This window comes from Natator depressus, chromosome 2 (genome assembly GCF_965152275.1).
Source record: "Natator depressus isolate rNatDep1 chromosome 2, rNatDep2.hap1, whole genome shotgun sequence".
NCBI lineage: Eukaryota > Metazoa > Chordata > Testudines > Cheloniidae > Natator > Natator depressus.
Window position 1 is genome coordinate 43,867,843 of NC_134235.1, and position 6,000 is coordinate 43,873,842.

Below are 6,000 nucleotides of genomic sequence, written 5' to 3' on the forward strand. Positions count from 1 at the left end.
CCCAGGGCTTTTTAAATAGCTCAGGCCCCTGGGCAATTGCCCCCTTTGTTCCCCACTGTCAGCGGGCTCAGCACTGTATTGACTATTTGCCTCCCTAGCCTTCTGATATGCCTGATGCAGTTCCTTCACTTTAATGCAGCGCTGCTGCTGGTCCCTGTTCCCCTTCTCTTACAACCTCATGCAATCTGTTCGTAGATGTCCACATTTCTACATCTGGTCCATAGCTGTGAGTGCACAGCCTCGTCTCACCGGCCCAGCAGACCTCGTATCTCCTGTCTACTCCAAGCAGAAGCATATCTGGAGCATGTAGCTGGCATGGCATATCTGGGCATTTGCACATGCTAGGTGTGCTCGCTAAGCTAGACAATCAGGAACAGGTGTTTCAACAATTCAAGGGGCTTTACAGGGAAGGGAGGCCTTCTAGTCTTCGTGACACCTGGGCAGTGGAGTTCACAATTGTGACCAAAGTTGTCAGTATTTGGCATTGTGGGACAGCTGCTAGAGGACATGTAGGGTAAACATAAGTAACTCTGTGTCTATACTTGTGCTGCATCGACCTCAGTACATCAATCGTGGCTTAATGCCCCTCGGTGAGGTGGTTTTACTGCATCTTTGTAATGCGGCACTTACATATGTGGGAGACAAATTTAGACACATGCACAACAAGGTCAACACAAGGCTGCTTATGTCGACCTAACTTTGTAGTGATTCCAGATTTTAGGGGCAAACTAAGGTGATGCTTGTCCATAGGTATGAAACCTAGTCCCAGACAAATACCAGGTTAAACTGGAATTAAGATTGAGAGTACATACTTTTATTTAAGGGTAAAATTACATTACAGATATATTATAATTATGCCAAAACCAAGCCCAGGAAATTCAGAGTTGTTGATATTATTATTAATTACTTGTCTTGTGGACAAATAATGTGAGCCCATATCAAGTAATAAAGCTATTGACATATTCCCACATGACATTCTCATAAGCAAACTAGGGGAAAGTGGTCTAGATGAAATTTCTATAATGTGGGTATACAACTGCTTGAAAGATCATATTTCAAGCGTAGTTATCAATGGTTCACTGTCAGACTGGGAGGACGTATATAGTGGGTCCCACAGAGGTCAGTACTGGGTCGAGTACTATTAAATATTTTCGTTAATTACTTGGATAATGGAATGGAGAGTATGCTTATACATTTAAAATGACACAAGGTAAGGAGGGGTTTCAGGCACTTCTGAGGACAGGATTAAAATTCTAAATAATGTTGACAAATTGGAGAATTGGTCTGAAATTAACAAGATGAAATTCAATAAAGACAACTGCATTTAGTCTTGAGAAAAGAAGACTGAGAAGGGACCTGATAACAATCTTCAAGTATGTTAAGGGTTGTTATAAAGAGGATTGTGATCAATTTTTCTCCATGTCCACTGAATGTAGGACAAGAAGTAATGGGCTTAATCTGCAGCAAGGGAGATTTAGGTTAGATATTAGGAAAATCTTTCTAACTATAAGGGTAGTTAAATTCTGGGTGGTGGGGGAGGTAGTGGAATCTCCATCAGTGAACATTTTTTAAGAACAGTTTGAACAAACAGCTGTCAGGGACAGTCTAGGTTTACTGAGTCATGCCTCAGCGCAGTGGGCTGGACTTGATGACGTCTCAAGGTCCCTTCCAGTCCTACATTTCTCTGATCCTAAGGATCAAGACCCCATCTCACTATTGAGGAGATAATGCCTCAAACTGCAATTGTTTCTAAAGAAAGAAATGGATTTGAGCTGCTGAAAAGCTGTGTGCAAAACTGTATGTTACATTTATCTTGCAAACTAAGAAGGCAATGCATGCCAAAGCTACTATAACAAACACATTGATCAGGTGTACCAATTTCCTCATAACTTTTAGTTGCAAAATTGTCAGGGCTAACTTTTGTAGGGTTTTGATATACTCAGGAATCAGTAACATGAGTTTACTTGAGATACCTTTTTTTCTGTAATCTGTGCAATTAAGTGTATTCACCAGGAGTGGCAGAAATGAATCCGTCTGAGTCTCTCCAGGGATACAGCATGTCAAGTAAATGTACAAAGAAGGCCTAGCAAAAGGTTTTATAGAAATCTACTTTAAACCCACCAGGCCCAAAAGGTTCCCTTTGGGGAAGATTTTTAATTAGTTCATTCTTTTTTCTGACTGCAGGGAGAATCAAAAAATCCCCCTCCTCCATTCAGATAACTGAGACAACTTGAGAATATAGAGGAATGCCTGTTCATGATGCCTTGTTCTAATTTTCTATATAACTGCCCATAGCATTTCTGAACTATTAAGCTTAATAAGGTCTCATGGGTGTGTGGGTGTGAATGTTTTACCCCACAGAGGTCTTTTAACTGCTGTTATGGCTGTAGGCTTATTGTCAGACCTTGGCAGTCAAACAAGTAATCTTCCCATCTTACACCCCCACTGGTACAAGCACTAGCTAGTAAAAGTAATGGCTATCTATGCTTTATGGGTTATGAGTGAGTTTCAACAGGCTGCACAAGGGGCAACTCAAGGCAAAGAGGGGGCACACCTAAATCTGTTACCAGCTTTTCTAACCTTTTAACTCTGCTCTCAAGATCAATCTGTTTGCTGTAGCCCTTGTACTTTATACGGATGGCATAATGATGGCACCTGATAAGGCTGATAAAAGCCTTATCAGATGCCTCCAGAAGAGAGTTGAGAGGAGAGAGTTCAGGATATATATTCATTTCCATACATAGTAGAATATGAAATGCAACATACTGGACAGATTTTTGGTTCCAACTTATAGGGTATCTTTAAATATTATAGAAAAGCAAAGAACCTGTTCATTATGCCCTGGTTATTAACCCAGCAGTGATGACCATTTGAAAATAAAATATAAATAAAAACCACTCAGCAGGATAGTTGGTAGAGTTGGTCAGGAATTTTCTGTCAAAATATTTTTTGATGAAAAGTGTACTTATCGCAAAATCAATTTATCTGTAGAAAAATTTTGATTTTGTTGAAATTCTTTTTTCAGAAAATCAAAACAAAATATTTCATTTCAGGTCATATCAATCTGAATAGAAATATGTCTGTCATAGTAAATCAAAATATTTCACTTTGGGTCAGATCAATAATAATCTGTGTCTACCAAAGCTGCCATGGTGCCTTATCAGAGTTGTAGTTCAAGTTCCTTATGTCTCTATTCACCTTAATGGGCTGGCTCCCTGGCTGAATTACATTTCCCATGATGCACCCTCCCCTTTCTTCACTTTGGCTGAACCAATGTGGTACATCATAGGAGTCACATGACCAGGATGCATCATGGGACATGTTCTCCAGTCAGAGATCTGGTCCCCATTTTTATTATTATTGACTGTATTATTTTATTAAATTATACCTTTTAGTGAATTCCATAGATTACAAAATGGGAATTTAGCCTTCACAGATTTTTTTCTGTTTTGAAAGTTGTTTAGAAATCACTATGATCAATGTGATAACTTTAGTAAAATGGCTGTAATAATCATGCACTGGGTTCTTATCTCCATCTCTAAGACTCTTCATGATTTAGCCCCACCCTGCCCATTGACCCTGACCTTCATTCTGCTTCAGGTCTTCCTTGATCATCTGCTAGTCTTGCTTCTTCCCCATCACCTTCATTGCTTTCTTCCATGCCCAGGAAAATCTTTGTCAAAGCCTATAAAGACACCACCTTTTAATCCTTCAAATCCCACCTTAATTCTTACCTCTATCATGCTGCCTACAAAACACGCACACCAAGTAATGACTAGGTATGTGGTGAGCGGAGACTACTGCCTTCTCTACAAAATGACGTGCTTGTTTCTGCTATTACCTTATCGTCTCTCTCTCTCACACTGTATATCTGTTTCATCCAACTGTTGTGACTTGTCATAAACCTACATACACACTCTCTGGAGCGTGGACTGCCTTCTTGTTACTTATTACTAGCATCACAATGGGGCATTGTTCCTTGAATGGACGTTACTGTAATATGGATAATCAAGGCTACTTCATAGGGAGTTTGAAGATTTAGTAAAGTGCTTTGAGATCCTTGGATAAGAGGTATCTGTGTTAAGTGAGACCCAACCATTTTTAATTATCTCCATAATTTCAGTCACAAATCTTCTGTTTTCCTTATTAGCAAAGTAACTATGTCCTCCTTTTGTCTCCACTTCTGGTGGCTAAAATATCTCCCTCCTCACCACCACTGCCCTTTTGGGTTTGTTTAAGGCAAGTTCCTAATTTCAAAATCCCAGTATTCGTTCAAACACACCTCAAGTTGCCACAACTACTAAGAGATCTTTGTTGTTGCTGCTCTTAAAGTGATTAAAATATTCTTTACATTATAGCCACTGTCCCGCTCAGAGGCGGATTAAGATATATGGGGCCCTGGGCAAAAAGAACATTTGGGCCCCCATATTTCCTCCCTGCCATGAGGCCACACCCCTGCTCCTCCCCTCCCCTGCAGAAGCCAGGCCATGGTAAGACCTGCCCAGGGAGCCCGGGCCACTGTGGAGAGCCATGGACCTTCTACCTGCCCTGGGTGGCATGCCTGGGGGACAGAGACATGGGCTGAGGGCTGCTCTTGGGCATCCTGGCCCCCCACCCAAGGCATGGGCATGGTCCAGGGCTCCCCATGACCTCCCGGGCTCCCTGGGAGGCTCTTACCACAGCCTAGGGCAATGGTTCCCAAGCTGTGGGGCACGCCCCCATAAGGGAGCACAGAGGAACATTCAGGGGGGGTGGTGAAGCCCACCACAGCCCCCAACTCCACTCTAGCCCCACCCCCATCTTTGCCGCCAACCCCAGTTGTGGCTCTCGCCCCCCCAGACCCCCACTCACAGCCCCCAACTGTGGGCCCCGGCCCCACTCCTGGCCCTGCTCCTGGGGAGGTGGGGGGCGGATCAAGTAACGGGAGGGCATGTTTGGGGGAAAAGTTTGGAGACTCCTGGCTTAGGGTGACCATACGGCCCGTTTTTGCCCCAGATGTCCTGATTTTTTGTCAAAACTGATCAGTTGGCAGGAGCAAATGGGACAAATGCCCATTTTGCCAAAAAGGAGCTGAGGGGAGTGAGCAGTGGGGCTCAGGCCAACTCGCGTGGAGATAGTGGGGGTGAGGGGGTTGGCAAGTGGCTCAGGCAAGCCCTGCATGGGGATGGGGAGCAGGCCAGCTCCAGGCGTGGGGAGGGGAGGGGAGAGGAGAGGGGCTCAGGCCAATGCTGGGGGGAGGGTCTCGAGTGAGCTCGGCAGCGGGGAGGGGGAAAGAGAGAAGGACTCTGGTGAGCTCCATGCCATGCAGCAGGGGAGAGGGAGAGAGACTCAAGCAAGCCAGCTCCACGTGTGGGGAGGAGGAGAGGGCCTTGGGCGAACAAGATCCATGCTGTGGGGCATGGGGGGAAGGGAGGAGAGCTCGGTCCAGCCCCATGCCGGGGAGGGAGGCAGGCTCGGGCCAGCTCAGCATGGGGCTTGGGTGAGCAGCTCAGCCAGCTCTGCCTGGGGGCGGAGGGGAATATGCACTGCTCATCCTACCACAGGCTTCCAGCTGGGCTGGAGGCAGGGCCTCAGGGGGAAGAGGGATGGGGGGAAGAGTAGGAGCAGGGGGCGGGGCCAGAGTTCAGGCTGCTCCTGTGGGGCCCCCAAATTGGCCTGTGCAGGAATCTGCCACTAGTCCTGCTTCAGTGGCCTACATACAAAAAACATATGGCCTCAGAACAGGTTGAAATTGTGTGTCTCTGTGTGTGTGTGCGCGTGCGCGTGCTTTTGGAACATCTGAAAAACAAAATAGCAGTTGTTTTAATACAACCCACTATGAAGCCAATAAATACTCAATATTTCCCTGCAAATAGGATGCTGGCACTACTTGTAATTACTCTGTTTGACTTAACTAACTGAAAAAAATATGTAAAATATTACTATATATGATGGGTTTTTTGATGAAACCTGTAATGATCCAAGGCCACCATGGATTTCATTTTTGTATCAAAATCTAAT